The sequence below is a fragment of the Cavia porcellus genome, unplaced genomic scaffold (assembly GCF_034190915.1).
Source record: "Cavia porcellus strain 051 isolate PalLab524CR breed Dunkin Hartley unplaced genomic scaffold, mCavPor4.1 scaffold_4, whole genome shotgun sequence".
In the NCBI taxonomy this organism is placed as follows: domain Eukaryota; kingdom Metazoa; phylum Chordata; class Mammalia; order Rodentia; family Caviidae; genus Cavia; species Cavia porcellus.
In genome coordinates, this window is record NW_026947487.1 from 27,654,928 (window position 1) to 27,672,989 (window position 18,062).

An 18,062-nucleotide genomic window follows, 5' to 3' on the forward strand; every position below is an offset into this window, starting at 1 on the left:
TTGTTCTTTTGTTTTCTTTTTCATTTAACTATCTTCTTTCACTAGACTAATAGTTTATTGAAGCAATGAATCTTGTTTTCTTTGCTCTGCTCCTTACTCTGAGACTTAGAACATTAAATAGTTGGATGTTTCTTAAATGAATGAAAAATGAGGATTTGTGGTAGGAGGCTGAATTGAATGAGAGAAATAATAGCATATTTATGGAAAGTAAACTTGGGAGATTATAGAAGATGGCGGCTTGCTAGGTCGCTGGGTGGAGAGCCTCTCTGGAAAAACAGCTCAGATGCTGGAATTTGACAACATGGAGAGGGCCGGATGAGTGGAGAAGGATTCTCACTAACCCAGGAGTAAAAGAATAGGGAGAGGAAGGAAAAATGTGAGGGAAGGGCTGGAGCCTGACGCACTCACTGAGACTGGTCCATGCTGTGCTGGGAGCACTGTGGAGTCAGGCAACTTAAAGTTGCCCTGAAGCCATGGCCACCAATAATGGGAATTGGTAAGTCCTGGGCCCTTGGTGGGAGGACGTGATGCAGCGTGGAGTGGAGCCAAGGTGGGGAACTACATTGATTCCTGGTGAGTGTTGGAGATTGGGTCCCACAGCAGGTGTCGCTGGCTGGAGGACATCTTGGAGTGGGGCAGAACCCCATGCTGTTGTGGCATCAGTCAGCTGTCTCTGGCCCAGAGAGGACTGCTGGGATTTGCTTGGGCTGAGTCACACCCCTGTTGGGACCCAATAGCCAGGGATGAAACTGTCCTGACCCTGTGATGTCTGCAAAGCACAGGCTAAGTTGCTGAAAGCACTTGTGGGTTGACTGCCTCAGAGGCTAGAGGCTAGCCTGCATCATCCCTGCCTGCATCTCAGATAACAGCAAATTGGAGAGGGCAGCAAAACCTCGGCCAGCATGCTTCGGAAAAACTGAAAGCAATACGGAGAGGGCCAGGGACCTCCACAACACACCTATCTGAAAGAAACCAGAAACATGACAAGAGATAGAAAAAAAAAAAAAAAAAAAAAAAAAAAAAAAACCTCCAGCCACTGACCCTGGGAAAATAAGCCCAAGAGAGGTAAACACAGAAGACAACCAGTGCAGCAATCATGCAATATTAGCCACAACATCAGCGGACATAAAGAAATACCTTTGTGACTTCATAGATGAACTTAAAACTGAAATTCTAATCCAAGTGAGGCAAGATATAAAAAGATTAATTAAAGAAATGCTAAGCCCCTCCCAAGAAAACACAGATGGAAAAACGGAGGAACCCAGAAAAGGAAGAGAAACCTTTGATTAAGAATAAAAAAAAAAAAAAAAAAAAAACCTAGAATACATGAAACAGATCCAAAGAGATTACCAGGAAACTAAAAACTCATTGAAAGCTGGCAAAATTCCTTGACAGAAACTAAAGTTAGACTTTCAAAACTTGAAGAGAGATTTATAATGTGTGATCGTGAAAGAAAAGATCTCTTAAAAAAACAAGGAATCAGGAAGAGAAAATTCAAAGGCTAGAAGACCACAAGAGGGGCTATAACTTAAGAATAAGAAACATGAGTGAAGAAGCAGGAGTAACCACAAGTGAATTACAAAGATTGTTCACAGAAATAATTAAGGAAAACTTCCCAAACATAGAAAAAAAAATGATATCCAGATAAATGAGGCATACAAAACTCCAGCCAACTACAACCAAAACAGCTCTACACCCAAACATATAATAATCAAGATCCCAGACATCCACCACAAGAACAGCAGCCAGAGAAAAGAAACAGATCATCTACAAAGGAAAAATGATCAACATAATGACAGATTTATCAACACAAACTCTCAAATCTAGAAGAGCCTGGGAGGAAATAGTCCAAGCCCTGAAAGAAAATAACCTCCAACCCAGATTGATGTGCCCAGAAAAACTGTCTCTAAAAATTAATGGAAAAATAAGATATTTCCAAGACAAGGAGGAACTGTGGGAGTTTATGGCCTCCAATCCAACCCTACAAAAAATACTGAAGGACATTTCAGAGAGAGAGAGAGAGAAAAAATAGCAGAATTCCAGAAATAGTGACAGAGAGGCCACAATGAATGGGACAGACAGTGGAATAAAGGAGTAAAATATACAAATAAAAGCAGAAAAATAGAATAGCAGAGATGAGGCAGAGAAGGTAGGCTATAATCTTTAATATAGATATCCTTGATAACAAAAAGAAACACAGGCAGAGTAGATTAGGAGGCAGGATCCACTGAGATGCTCTGAATAGCAAATGGACTCAAACTGAAAGAGGGTTAACGAACCAAAAATTGAATGATGCTCTATGTGACAGGAAACCAGAGAGAAATAGGGACAACTCGTCCTGCAGCCGCAGATAGATTAGAAAGTTATGACACTTTTCAGCAGTGTAGAACTACACAGCTGAAAGGAAGGAAAACCTTGTGGCTTTAGTAAGTAAAGGAGTATAGCTCAAGATCAAGTTCAGGGGTAAAAAGGTTCAGCAACACTCAGCTAGATAACGGGTTGACCCCCTAATCTAAAAACTAAAAGAGCTAGTGGGACCCAAAAGATACAAAGCATCCTGAGAAGGGGAAAGGTGAGAAATTGCCTTAAAAAGGAAGGCAGAGGACATTGTTAATAGTGTATCAGGATTTAAAAATCACAGTAGTCTTATCACTCTGTTTAGTTTGATTTTATTTTGTTCTGGTCTGTCTTCTTGTATCAGATTTGAGGGCACAGACAGCTATCCCCAAAATAGCAGGTTATACCACGGTAACTATCCTTAATTTCCTACTAATTTAAACTGAAACCCTGTATTACTTACATTATCTTACTATGACTGATCTTATTTGAAGCTGGTTTGTTAGACCGCTGTTTTGCCTTGGCTGCTTTTATTCAGATTTGGTATGCTTGCTAGTATCGAGTCTAAGAGTAGTGACAACTACTCTGAAGATGACAAGATGTAAAGGATACCCATTCTGGTTTGATTATTAACTGCTTGCGAAGTCCTACAATGTCTCCAAAGTTGTGTTTTTATTAAAATAGCTATGTAATGCTATGTTGAATTATATTATGTCTGATGATGTAGACAATTCTATTGAAAATAACGACAGAAAGCATAGTGACCACTGTAGATCACCTAATATTGTGGTCTTATATGTCCTTTTCATTTCATGTTTTTCTAGGAATTCATTTTGTTGTCCTGTTTTGATCTGTTTTTCACTATAATACAGAAAGGATAGATATACATGTAGAGATTCACACATGGGGAGAATTTCTAAACTATTTACAGGAACAGATTATATAATGCACAATATAATGAACAGATACTCTGAAGAAGAAGAGACACTAAGAAAACCAATGCTAATTCTGCAGCATTATGATATAAAATCTAGCAATGCTATTATTCACTGTTTAGAGTGATATTAATCTAGTCTCTTATGTTCAATTTCAGCATACGTAAAGATAAGACAGCTACTACGAAGAGAATGACAAGCATTATGGCTGTCATTGACTTCCTCAATGTCAGGTCTTGAAGACCTAAAAAGCCTTCATCATCTGTCGTGATTTGATTAGTTCTATAATGTTCAGTATGTATTCAATGTGTGTGAAGATGGGGACAACTATTTGGAAGAAAACTACAGACAATAAGATAGAGAGTAAAGATTTCCAGTAGACTTGCTTTGAAATCTATGTTTCTTTAAAGTTTTTTTTTCCTTTTGATCTGTTTTGTTCTATTTTGTTATGTTTAATTTTACCCTTTAAAATAAAAAAAGAAAATAAACTGATGGGAAAAGAAGCCAAAAAACAAAAGTAAAGTGAGAAAAGAAGATTCTGGATTAGATTTAACAGGTTAAAGTCATTTTTCTTTTTGAAAATGTTATATTACTTGGCATATATTTCAGGGTATTCCTTGGAATACTATGAATCTCATCCAAGATCATTTCAACAGGGCCTAATGCCAAGATAAGAAATTTTAGAGATTGATCAGTGATGATTTTCTCTTCCAGAGAAGCTTTATTCTGAAGTTGAGCTTCCACATAGCATTTCTTAATTTTTTAATTTTTTTGGTGCTTCAACCTCTGAATCATATTTTCATTTCGGATGAGAAGTAAATGAACACAGCTGGTTCTTGCATTATCCTCAAAAATTTTTAGATTAGGCAACACTTCACAGAAAAAAAAAAGTGAAACAAACCAAATTTCTTAGGAATGTGTAGATTCTTATAAAGGAGCTATGTCAGATACATATGCCAAACTTGCTAGGTGATAGCTGTACCTTAATCATAATTAAAATATCATTATTAAAATGTATCAGGCTTCACACTGCTCAGAGCTTCCAGACAGAGATAAATTGTTGTCAAAATCTCTGTGAACACAGATTTTAAAATGGATCAAGGAATTTAGTATCATTTTTCTGCAGTGTTAATCTAAAAGATAAGGAAATGTTTTGAAATGATTCCTCCTGTGTGCACCAAATATATGGTGTGTTGAGTACCCGAGAGGCCTTCCAATCTCTGCCTGCTGCCTTACACTGGAATAGTATCACAATTTTGCAACACTCCCAAGGAAACTTCACTTCAGAAACATTTCCCCACTATTTTATCTGCGTTTGCTCAAGGAACTGAAGTCATCATGTCCTGAGCTGAGTGCCATATGTGAGGTCTCTAACCAGCACACAGAAAACTGTATAGCACCGTTATTCAGTGCCTCCTGCCATCTGCAAGCCTGTGGAATTCAGGTGCCCACAGGAAGGAATGGAGAAGTTTTCCAGCTTGACCGTATCAGCATCTCACCACAAGACCCTTCTGTTTTGGCTGAAGTCCTTCTGTGGGACTCAGGCTGTTCTTTATGACCACATGTGAGTTTAACGCGTCTGGTTTACGTTCTGTCAATGAAGTGTTTCTCTATTCACAGGCTCCTTTCCAATGGTTATATCCAACAGCCTGACTGCTTTGTATTGAAGCTTGTTTTTTAAGAGGAAGTAGGATGGGTGGATATCGGGGACTATAAAACAGCTCTAGGCATGTAAATTCAGGGAGTAGTGGACTTAATGATATGAAAAAGAGAACCAGGCACGATAATGCAGCAGGGAAAGCCAAGCACATGGGATGATGGGTGTCAGGATGTGGGAGGCGAGGAGATAACAATGTGATTGTAGAGTAGGCAGCAGCACCAAGAGAAAATGTGGCAAAACAGCACAAGTTGGAATGACTGTTCCTTCCTTATATTTGTGAAGTGTGGGCTGCTGTAAGCTATAGTACCAAGGCAAACAGCTCGGTGGAGAGGAGAAAGGTTTTAAAAATGTGTCTTAAAACCCAGCCCGCTGGAACTATGAAAGCAGCCTCAGTGAGCAGGATGGACTTGCACGCCTCCAGTCACAGAGGTGTAGGAAAAGGAGTGGCTTTGGTTACTGGAAACTGATATTTGCATTGGACAGCACTATTATTTGAATTGGATGGTGAAAGGGAAGGTGCATCTTAACTTTATCAAACATATTACAGATGTAATTCTTAATTCCTCCACTTAAGGCTGTTTTGTTGGTGGGCATAGGACTGTTAGTATGTTTAAAATTGGTTTTAAAAAATTATCTTAAAGCTCTTTAACTATTCTAAGAATATTTTCAAACTCCTTAAGGATCCCCAGCATAATTCCTGTGCATCATCAAAGACTGCTACCTACTCTATTCTGTTTTTAATTGTGTTCAAAAAGTGTCTCAGGTCCAGAGCCAGCTTGGAAGCAAGCTTCACTATTCTTCCTTCCTGTGTGTGTAGCAACCAGAGAAAGCCGTTGAATAAAATATTTCTCCCCCAGTGTCCCGCAGGCTGGAGTGTGCCTATTTAAGACACCAAGTATCTTACATTTCAGGATGATATTTGCATGGGGTGCAAAAAAAATTTTTTTCCCTTCAGATGACTTGTTCATGTTTTCTGAACATGACTCAGTTAAAGCTAAATGAAAGAGTCTCCTCAGAATAAAATGAGCTCAGCTTTTATGGCTAGCTTTCCGAGGCGCTCTCTGCCTCCCTTCCCTTTTCATAGCCAGTGTGAATGGCTCAACGCTGGCCCTCAGGCGGCCCTGTCTCTGGCAGAGCAGGAGCTGGGCTTGCTCCCTGGCAGCGCCCGGCTCCCTGCTCGCAGCCGCCTCGGGTGCACTCGAGGTTTGAGCGTGGGGTGGGAACGGAGGCGTTTCCGTTCTATTTCGGGTTCTCTACTGACTGGCTGCTCAGCTGTTCATGAGTCACCCTAACCTCAAATTCTGTCATTAAAACAGAAATAATGATACCTATTTTCTGTGCCTCGCATGAATTGCACGAACATATTATTCATATTTCTGAAATCCATGTGAGAATTAGTCAAGGTTAGGTGGAAGGAAAAGTACAATGTAAATGTTCCTAAGCTGTGATAGCTATGCTTTTTTATCATTAAGGTTTTGAGAATCCTCTGCTGAGAGAAGAGATTTTTAAATGAGGATTAAATTTGGCTCTATCTTTGACAAACTGGGTGGAGAATATAGATAGTTTTAGAAAATACACGGCATTAGAGCATATTTATTTGAGTATTCACTTACCATTATCGAGCCCATTCTGGCACTGACAGAGTCACATACTAGAAGTACGAAAAAAACAATGATTCTAGGTAAGTGCATGTGCAAGTCTGCTAATGTCAGAGATTTGCACTGTGATGTCATCTATGTTCCTGATTCTTACAGCAGGGACTAGGAGCTCAGAAGGAATTCTGCAGTTTGTCTTACTTAGTTGCTCTTTGAAAGTTTCTGAGCACAATGATTTTTAAAATTGTTTTTATTCATTTCTATTTAGAAATGAAAAACATTAAAAGGACATGAGTTTGTCTCTGGGTATCATTTTGACCATAGTCTATATATTGGTTTACTACCCAGTGTTGTATTATGTTATAAATTCTCTACAATTATAACTTTCATTAGATGATCATGTAAAAATTCTAAGTGATATTAAGCTGATGCTTTACATTTTGTCCTCTGTACCTTCTGGCTTACATAAGCAGATTTATTTGCATAAGCAGTTGCTTTTGTCTTTATTGTAGATGGCAAGTTTCCCATATGCATTGTTGTATACTCGACTTCTGGGCTAGGACAATATCTTACATGACTGCTTAATTCTTCCTAGTCTTCATACACAAGGCTTCTAGCATACTAAGCAGTGTTTGCTACACAGGCGCCTACAAATAGAATTCTTCCAAGCAGAAGTCTTTAGGACAGTGTCTGCAAACAGTGAAAATGAGTGTATTTACTTGAATTTGGGAACAAAAATAAAATGGAACCAAATACCTGGCCTTTATTTGCCCAGCAAGGCCTAAGAAAGGATATACTCATGAAGCGATATCTTGTCTTTGGGATGGATATGATAGTATTGGTATCCCTTGGACTTGAGCTCAGTTGTATGGTATTCCTCTTTGCTCTTGGGAGACACCATAGGGTAGCACGGAGTTTCTGTGCAGCAGTGTTCAAACATCATGATGGAAGCCCCCATTTTCAGCCTAGGAGTTGGATAAAGATTGTTTAAGCAGGGACTGCCCCAACACTGGTCCCCATCTAGCTCTGCAGATTGTCATCTGAGACAAAAAGAATCTTCCTTCTTCAAGCTTTTGCTTTAGTCACTAAAAACCCAAGACACAAATGGGGCCCTCATTATTATTGGCCAAGAGAGAAATAGGATCCTAATTATTATTTCCTCAACTGTTTTAGCTCATTCAGGAAAAATATGATTAACTTGTTTTCTCTCCCCAGGTTGTATGTTCCCAGCATATACAATGCTCCTTGCTAAAAGCTCCGTAACTGGGGCTGGGGATTTAGCTCAGCCTTGCAAGCGCATGGTCGTGAGTTCAATCCCCAGTACCAACTAAAAAAAAAGTCCTAAAAGCTCCATAACCTATCATTTCTCAACTCTCCATTTAAACTGTATTCATAGGCTCTGACAAATTAGAGACTTTGGGAGCAATTCTTTTGTTATTAAGAGAAAAGGAAGGAGCTCTATGTTAACAGCCCAGATCCATCAGCATCAAAATAACTTCACTCTTGTTTTGACTTACCAGCTAGGCTTCCTCATGACCATGTGACCATGTGTGCCAACAGCAGCTGAATACTGAACATCATTTAGTCAGCCCTGGATAAACCACTGAATGTGTGTTTTCCTCGATGGCCTACTACCTGGACCCTATTGCACCCATTTGAATTATGTACTCACTCAATTTTGGCTTCTGTGATTAAGTTAAAAAAGCAAACAAAAATGTTAAGTTATTACCATATGCTATGCTGTAAATCCAATTTTCCATATTCTCTTCTTGGCTTCATAATCTAGTAAATAACCTGCCATCCTGGAGAAACCACCTGGAAAGGAACGGAAGGTAATCAACATGTAACTGGGGGTTACAGTCCAACAACCTTTGTGAAAATGAGTGCTATCCTAAACTACTGACTTAGCTTCCCAGTAGATCCTTCCTCAGACCTTCATATTAGACCTGTAGAAGAACATGAACCAGAGTATCCAAATAAGTGGTGCTCAGATTCCTCACTCCCACCAACTATCTCTGCTACACTAAAATAACTTGAATAACTTGAAAGATAGAGTACTTCTCCTGGAATTAGAAACCTATCATAAATATCTTTGGTGCAGTTGGACTCCACTTAAGTTTTGCTCCCAAGGAAGGAAAATAATTCTTTATTATTGTGCATCTTCTTATGTATCCCATAAGGGATAATATAATGAAAGAGTTCTGTGTTTACTTTCTCACTGTTACCACACAATACCTAAATATCCATAATTTAAAGAAGAAGATGTTGAATTTGATTAATGGTTTCAGAAGATTCAGTCCATGGGTAGCTGGCTTCACAGCAGAAATATTATGGCAGAAGGGCATGGTGTACCAAAGCTGTGTAGTATGTGACTAATGGGAAGCAAAACAGGTGAACAGTGCCAGACAGGAGAAGGAAGACTGTATATAGTACCTATGGTCATGCCACTATGACCCAACCAGACACATGCAGAGTATGCTCCATCAACCCTGTGGGTGGTTTCCAAGTTAATCAAATTGAGACAATCAAGTTTGTCACAAGTTCAAGTGCTGACTGTGTGTTATTATCTGGGGAGACCATTCAGAGGAGTGATGACTTTCCAACTTCTGCCTTTGGAGATTCTCCCCCTGGGCTTCACCTGAGGCTGAGTTTCACCTAAGGCTAGGCTTTAGGAACTGTGGACTATTATGAGATGCAAAGAATTGTTCACTTTTAACCATGAAGGAGAGAAGCAAAGTTAAATGAAGGGGTAAGAAATTACATTTAGGTAAACAGATATGGCTTTGTTTGTTGTAATTTTCCAAAGCCAAGCATTTGGGGATTTTAAAACTTTATAGGTCTGTATACTTTATGTATACAACTGAGTTAGGTAGGAGGATCAGAGAAGTTTTTGGTAGATTCAAACAAAGAAAGGGAAGGGGCTCCTGTCTTCTTGTAAGTTAATTCTCCCCCCTTTTTTTCTTCCTGCTCTCTCTATACCACATAAGTTTCACCATCTATCCAAACACTGAGCCTTTATGCTGTGGACTGTGTCACTTCCTAGTGGAGAATCCATTCACATTCATACTGTCACTTGATCATATTTCTTGAAGCACCACCAGATGGGCCTTCCAATAGCAGAGAAACAACTAAGGTAGGTTTTTACAAAGTCATGAGTTGAGTTCTAAAGACACAGTTTGTTCTGATTAGTAAGACAGATGGGAAGTACACACTTAGTGTGTCTGCCTGAGTCACCACCATTTCAAATGCTTAGAAGTTGTCACTATGGGAAAAAATGCATCACCATCCAAGTGTATGTGAAAGACAGATAGTCAGAGATAAACTATCAGGCACTCTTAGAGTGCAGTCATGGATTAAAACTGAAAGTCACAGAAAGTCACAGATGCAATCTCATCGTTACATACATTTACTTATAAAATAAAAGCTGTTATTTTTCACCATGGGTTCTGTATTAACACAAGCTTCTATAACAAAATATAGATTGGGAAGCTTAAAGAAGAAAAATTTAGTTTCCTCACAATTTCGGAGACTGGGTTTGGAGTTAAGTTCTTGAGAGGACTTGCAAATGCCTGCCTTCTTATTATTTACATGGAAGAGTCAGAGATAGAGATGATAGAGATAGAAATAGAGACAGAGATGGGGGGAGAAGGAGAGGGAGATAAAGAGAGGAAAAAAAGAGAGAGAAGATGAGAGGAGAGAAAGAGGGGCTGAGGGTGCTTCCTGGTGTCTGTTCTACAGAGGCACTAATCCTGTCACAAAGGCCTCAATGTAATGACCTCAATAACCTTCATTGCTTCCTACAAGACCCATCTCCAAATATGATTCACTAAGCTTTAGGGCTTCAAAGAGCTTCAGGGCTTTTGAAGGACACAACATTCAGCCCACAGCAAGATCATTTTTCGTAAGTATTTTTTCACACCAAATGTTAACTACATGTTTTTAGAGAGCTCAGTTTAAGCAACTTTTTACATGGTATCTTCTAGGTATCACAGAATGTTCAGTGCCAATCAATGAATATTTCTTCCAATTATGATTTTATTCAGCCTTTTAGGTTACAGGAATATGAAAGCAAAACTATGTAGGTTATATTAGCAATGTCCCTTTTAAAATACTTCCTATGTTAAATAGTTACTGATAGTAGATGTTACAGAACAGGCATGGAAAAGGGATTCAAATGGCTTTAAGTGTCATAAAATGTATTTTGCATGCAGTAAGACCAAAATGTTAAGTTCCTCTCACAAATTCCAGTAACCTTGTATATGAAGACTTATGCTGAGTGGCCTTAAAAAAGGTCATTATACCCTGATGCTTTCACAGCCTGCTCCTTTTCTCTGTAACAAGTGCTTACTATTATGGGAAGAATGCCTGCCTTTTCTTTGCAGCTTTCCAGAGCTTTAAGGAAGCAGGGTTTTTAATCACACTCTTCTTTTCTTGCTTGCACTTCTGACTTCTCTAAGTTGGCAACAGAATTTTAAGTTCATTTTGGAGATAGCATCACTCTTTAACCTTGGACAAATTAAAAGTCTCTGCCAGGGCATTTCTATCCATTTTATTGCTTCATTCCTTTATTCTCATGTCAAGTACAAGTGAACTGGAGCCAGAAATCAAAATTAGAGCAGAACCCTTATTCTATTTCTCGATCAGCTAAACCAATTAATACAATTTAATTAAAACTTGTTTTCTTTCTTTTCTGCAGAAGGGGCTCCAAGTGCAGCTGTTGCGATCAGGTTTTCAGTGTGAGGCTGAAGCTTTATTTAACTCTTACAGGAACATTTTCAGGGTGAATAAAAGTGATACTACTGACTTCACCTTAAATACCCTGGCATATTGCTTCCTGAAGATGCATATTTTTTTAAATCTTGTAATGGGGGGACTTGATATCATGTTTCACTAGTATCCGTGCCTACAATAAATTACTTGGCAACTCAACCAATTCATCTGCAAATGCAAAATAATCCTGTTACAATGACAAATGTCCTCTAATTTTATAATAGGATGTATTTTTTTACCTTAGATTGGAATAAAAATTCATGACAGCAGTGACACTCATCATTCTTCTGTTAGTCTTATCTTTCAATATTTTTGTAAGTTCTACAGATAAGATAGGGAATGCTTTAAATTATACACATACATAAAGCAGTGACAAATGATTCATTTACTTAGAAGAAAAACCCAACCAGAACTTTTTCTTCACTTGATATCCCCAACCTACCTTGGTTATATCAATACCTTTCTTATGATTTTGCTGAGTTGTGTTTAAATATAAAATGGTCCCTGAAGCTTCATGTGTGAGGAAGGGGACTGCATCGTGTGGAATTGCTTCTTGTCAGTGGCTTCATCCATTGAAGACTGTGGTACCTGAATGTGCTATGGGGAAGTGGGGCTGGGTTGGGAGTGAGTCACTATGCACATGACCTAGAGGAGTGTTTTCTTGTCTCCAGCTTCTCTTTTCTCTTTCTGCTTCTTTGCTGCCATGGGTTGGGTACTTTCTCCTGTACCAGGCTGTTCTGCCAACCTGTCTTTGCCCGGAGTCAACCACCTATGGACTAAAACTATATGCCAAAATACACCTCTCCTTTAAGTTAAGGATGTTAGATGTTGAGCCCCACTGACTGAAAAGTAACTAAAATGCCATCTATTTTCCAGGCAAGACAGAGGAAAGGAAAGAGAACTGACAGAAGTCTTATGTCAGACTTCCGGGAGAACATGGCGGACATATAAGAGCAGCTACGGAGGCTCTCTGAGATTGCCAGTTTAAAATCCAGGAGTCCTAAGCAAGGGGAGATATACCCTGCTGACCCAAGAGTGAACTAAGCTGAGAGAAACCAACTGGAAATGCAATCCTGGTGCTATAACCGGAACAGATAAAATCTCAGCACCAAAGCTGGAACCCCCACCATTGGAAGCCGCCATTTGAATTTCCTGTCACTGCTGCTGTGTCTGAATTGGCACAGCAGGGACAGAGATGTGCAAAAGCTCTGAGAGTGGGAGTCAGTGAATGGGGTTGAGAGCAGGACTGGCGGCGAGCCTTGCATCAACCTGCGGGGAGTGAGAGGAACGGGGACTCTTCCATAGACTAGGAGGCTCCAACAGAGGACATTCTGGGACATTCTGGAACAGGATGCTGCAGTGAGTTTAGTTGCATATTCCCCTCTCAAGCAGGATTGGTGGGGAGCACATGACCTGGGTGACACCACGGACTAAGATCCAGTAGGCTAGCCCAAACCAGGTCCCAGCACCTTGGGGTGCACCCTAGCAGTGAAGCTTTCAGTAACTTGACCTGGAGGGGCGGGCCCAGCAGAGGCTGCCCAGGTCTGTGTCTCTAGTACACTGCAGTGGGCGGGAACACCTAGCGGCAGATGCAAACAAACTGTAACCGACAGAAAAATAACTGGCCCTCCTATATATGCTTGTATGGAAGGAATAAAATGTATGAGAAGAGAGAGCAACAAGAAAGGTTCCTCAGTCCCCAATCCTGAGAACACTGATCCAGGAAAAGTAAATGCAAAGGAGAATGAGGACAGAAAACATGCAGTATCAGACACAGCACCAATAGACATAAAATGATATCTCTGGTGTCTCATAGACGAGTTCAAAAGTGAAGTATTTAATGAAATAAAGCAAGATATAAGTAGAATAGTTAGAGAAATGCTAAGCACTGCTCAAGAAAAAACAGATGGTGGAATGGAAGGACAGAAAAAAAGGGGAGAATTGTTTGATGGAGAAAATAGAAAAAACATAAAATACGTGAAGCAGGTTCAAAGAGATTACCAGGAAACTAAAAACTCTATGGAAAGCTGGCATAACAGCTTGAAAGAAACTAAGGATAGATTATCTGAACTGGAGGACAGATTTGTAAGGTGGGAGCATGAAAGGAAAAACTTCTTAAAAATAACAAGGAAACAAACAGCAATAATACAAAGGCTAGAAGATGATAAGAGGATCTACAACTTAAGAATTAAGAACATAAAAGAAGAAGTAAGGACACAAACAAATGAACTAACAAAAGCTATTCACAAAAATAATCCAGGAGAATTTCCCTAATTTAGCAAAAGGTAAAGATACTCAGATCTATGAGGCATACAGGACCCAGCCACCTACAACCCAAACAGAGCTACACCCAGGCATATAATAATCAAAATTCCAGAAATCCAATATAAGAACAGAATATTAAAAGCTGTCAGAGACAAGAAAAAAATCACTTACAAGGGAACACCCATCAAAATCAGAGCAGACTTCTCAGCACAAATCATCAAATCATGAAGAGCATGGGGGGAAATAATTCAAGCTTTGAAAGATAATAACCTCCAGCCAAGATTGATATATCCTGCACAACTGTCCCTAGAAATTGATGGAAAAACAAGGTGCTTCCAGGATAAAGAGGAACTAGGGGAATTTGCAATCACCAGTTCAACTCTACAGAGAATACTGCAGGACATTCTAGAAAAGAAAAATACCAAGATTCCAGAAACAGTGGCAGAGAGGCCACAATGAATGGAGCAGAAAGCAAAATGAAAAAGACAAACTGACAATTAATGACAGAAAAAGAGCTCAACAGACATGAGGCAGAGAAGGTTAGATGGTAAGACCACAGCTATTTTGGAGAAAACAATACATAACAATAGATAGTGCTGATTTAATATCATCTTGTTTTGAAGTCCCATCAAGCTGTTGTTGTTCTGTCTCCATCGGTCTTAACATGTTGGATCTTATTGGATTTTATTATATATGATAATATAAACAAAAACTTTTATAGACAAGGAGACTATACAGAAACCATTGTTCATTTTCTGTTAGTTGATTCTAAATACCCTGTAATACTGTCATTCCCTTGAAATGTTTTCCATTGTCTTGATATGTTTGATGCTACAGTATACAAAGTTATACTCAAAGATTTCAAGGAAAGAGACACTATGGCAACTACTTTTATGTTGGGATTATCTTGTGGTGAAACACTATTTTGCTTAAATCATTATGTTTTGATCTGCACTGTTTTGTTGTTATGCCCTCTCTTATGTCATTCTCCTTTTTTTACTATTTACTTTTTTGTTTTTATCCTTTTAATTAAGGGAAAAATAAATAAATAATAGCAGGATATATTATAGTAACCTACTTTGATTTCTATTAACTTGATTTGAAGCCCTGTATTGCTCTCACCATCTTGTTTTGACTGATTTTCCTCTATTCTGTTTTGCTTGATTGTACCAAGTTCGAAAGTATAGGCAACAACTGTGAAGACAATAAGATTCATTATGACGTCCATTCTGGTTGACTACTATCTTCTTTTGAAGACCTGTAATGTCTCCAATATTTTGGTTTTATTGGTTTGTTCTTTACTGTTTTGTTCAATTTTATTATAACTGATGACATAGGCAATTCTTTTTAAAGATAGCAAGAGGCATTATGGTAACCATTATTGATCACCTTATATTTTGTTTTTACAGTATGTATTATGTCCATCCTTTTGATTTGACTGACTCTGTTCTGCTATGTCACATTTGGTTTTACTCTTTTAAAAAAAAATAATAAGAACTGTGGGAGTAATAAAACCCAAAATGTGTAATTGTCATTGTACAAAAGGGAGGAAAAGAAAGTGCTCTAAAGGACATAACTGCATGTATATTTAAGTGTATAAGATAAATAACCATATTACTGATGTCTGTTGGATCATTGGACAGAATTGTTTGCAGTTTTACTGTTTGAATGTCCACTTTATATGCTTTAATTTTGTAACTTGAACAACTATTTCTAAGATGACAATATGTAATCTATTAATTAGTGATTTCCTATTTATTTTTTCTGAAATTCTGTATAACTTGTACCTTTTTTCTGCTTTTTTTCTCCTTAAATAAAAATTTAAAAATATTAAAAAAAGCCTCATGTCAGAAAGTTCTGTATTATTTCTGAAAGTTTTATAGGATGCCCTGTCTAATGATTCCTATGTACCTTTTGGAGGCGTCTGGTAAGTACAGGATTCTAGGAAGAAAATAGATTTTCTTGTTACTATAATTCACCCAAATAAAGAAGATGAAAGTAAAGAACGTGAAAAAATACGTTCAATATGTAATTAGCTGTATCTACCAACTATACCTTAAGCTACCCAAATCCATATACACATTTATTTTAGTGTTTGGCCCCCAAATGTGGTAAAGTGCATGGAAACATTTTTATATGTTATGATGATTGAAGAGGCACTATTCTCTTTTAGTTCATAAGGAAGGGCTAGTAATATTAATATTTCTGTAACATGTAAAATATCCCTAAGTAGCAGAGAATTAATTTACCTAGGATCTCAATACTGGTTCCTGTTGAGAAGCTGGGTCAAATATATAAATATCTCTTATTTTCTGAGAGGAGATTATATCCTGACTTCACATCCATTCCTTTTCCAGGTCATATCAGGAACACTGTAACATTTACTACACATAATGGCCCATTACCTAGTAATCTAGTTATCTATACTTACAAAATGTCAAATATACAATGGTAGACTAGAAGCAGTATTAGCAGTAATAACAAACCTTATTTGGAAAACAATGAAGTCAACAGTTACAGCATTTTCAGGTCTTGTTGACTAATCTGGTATTTAGTTGGGGTACCTTGGATATCTCTCTGGTCTACAGATCATTCACAGTACATGTTAGTTAAGCTTTGGGGTAGGAACACATCACTTACAAGGGTTGCTTGTGCTCTTGGTGCCATATAAATTCGGAGGATTGATTTGTGGGTTGGATAGTTACAGAAAAATGTTGCCCTGTCCTGGAGTCTCTTGTTTGTTTAAGCAGTAAAGCCACCTCACAATTAAGTAGGATTCTAGGGTATTCACTTCAGCCAATTCTCTGAGTAACAATATAAGGATTATGTATGGATGTAACCTCATATATTAAAGTCTTTTATGTGCAGTACTAAATTCTATGTACTGACCATTTTCCTTAAGGTAATTAGAAACAAACTGGTGTTGAGAAGCAAGAATTTAATGTGATCCCCTTCCCACAATTGCTTTCTGTGTTTTGCAGGGAACTTTTATAGAATTGTAGGGAACAAAAACCCAACTATCAGTCCAAAACTGTCTCTTTTAAGGTGTCCTCTGTTTTAGACTGAGAGGCACCAAATTTGTTTAGTTTTCCAAGAGTCAAACCATGAGAGTTTCACTCCACTTGACTTTCAGATCATATACAGGAAATGTATCTCTCAACCAACTTACTTTTCTTAGTAACAACAACAGTTCTTAGTTTATAGATTTCTAATTGCAGTCTCAAATCCATTTGTCTTTTGTGTGATTTGGTATAAGGAGGAAAAATAAAGACAAATTTCATTTTTAATTGTTTTCATCATTATTCCCTAATATATCAGCCTTGATTTGCACATGGTCCATACATGATGTGGAGATAGATAAACCAAATGTTTTATTACTGAGAATGGCAGGTTACCAGCACTATGTAACTGAATCACACTAAAATAGCTTAACCAAATTGGGGTTTATGTTCATCACAAAAGGTGGACATAAGGAGCTCTGTGCCTCTGTGAGATCAGCAGTTACTTGGTTTTTCTTCTTTTTCTCTTGCTCCATCAAAATTAATATGTTTGTTTTAAATCTATTTTCTCTGGTTGGTTATGGGTATTTCTACCTCTGTCTTCATTACTTACTCTATAATCTAGAAAATGCTGTTAAACCTTATAGATTTGACTATTAACTGGGAGAAGGGAATACTAATCTGTGAACTGAATATCATACCTGGGTTTTCTTGACAATTCCAGCCTGTTGTGTTATCTGCTCTTTAGGATTTGAATAGGACTGGCTTGACTTTCTTTAAATCAGTGATGGAAATATGATTTACCTTTCAATTTGTCTATTGTATTCATCAATTCTTGGATGCCTTATATTTCTTCTAGACATTATAGATCTAGATCCTCTAAATTCTAAATCTTCAAACTGTCTGAAGATTTCATGATGCTGGTTGGCTATCTAATAAAACCTTTCATTTTAATGTTCAATATTTCCTTTTCTTAAAATCCCTCAAGTATTTCCTTTCCATAACTTTCCTATCAATTTTTACAAAACCCCAACTTACAGATGTATTATCTATTTTTATTTCTCTTTCTGTCACCTTCATGTCCTAATGTTAAATACTCTTGCCCAAATTATCCCTGATCTATATTTAGGCAGAGGAAATTGGCTCTTCATTTATCGTACTTCAAACCATCTTGATCGTGTCCAAGGCTTTTACCTTGTCATACTTAAGGAGATTATAATTATGTTTTTTTTAAAAAGCAAGAATATTTCTGGCCTGAAATTCTAATTTCAAGCTTTTAAACATTCTTACTCCCTTTTGTCAATCCTCTAATATAAACACATAGTCATAAAGATTACCAGACAGATGTAACTATGATGGGGTATCATGTATTTATTTAGTAAATGCTTATCTTACTTTGCAAATTAGACATATTAATATTTCCAGAAGTTCTGAAATAATTAAACATTATCTAATTAGTGCAATGAAATTTTAAGTACTTGCCATGAAATTTAATTAATTA

The 18,062-nt window shown here is 37.8% G+C and overlaps 1 long non-coding RNA gene across 1 annotated transcript in view; it reads left to right on the plus strand.

Annotated features, from left to right (window-relative positions):
• The window catches only part of LOC134475678 (uncharacterized), a 51,273-nt gene extending 35,944 nt beyond the window's left edge, over positions 1-15,329 (plus strand). Inside the window, exons 2-3 of the long non-coding RNA XR_010046861.1 lie at positions 3,431-4,836; positions 12,174-15,329. This is a non-coding gene — a long non-coding RNA (uncharacterized LOC134475678). The remainder of the gene's footprint in view (positions 1-3,430; positions 4,837-12,173) is intronic.
• The last annotated feature ends 2,733 nt before the right edge of the window (positions 15,330-18,062 follow it).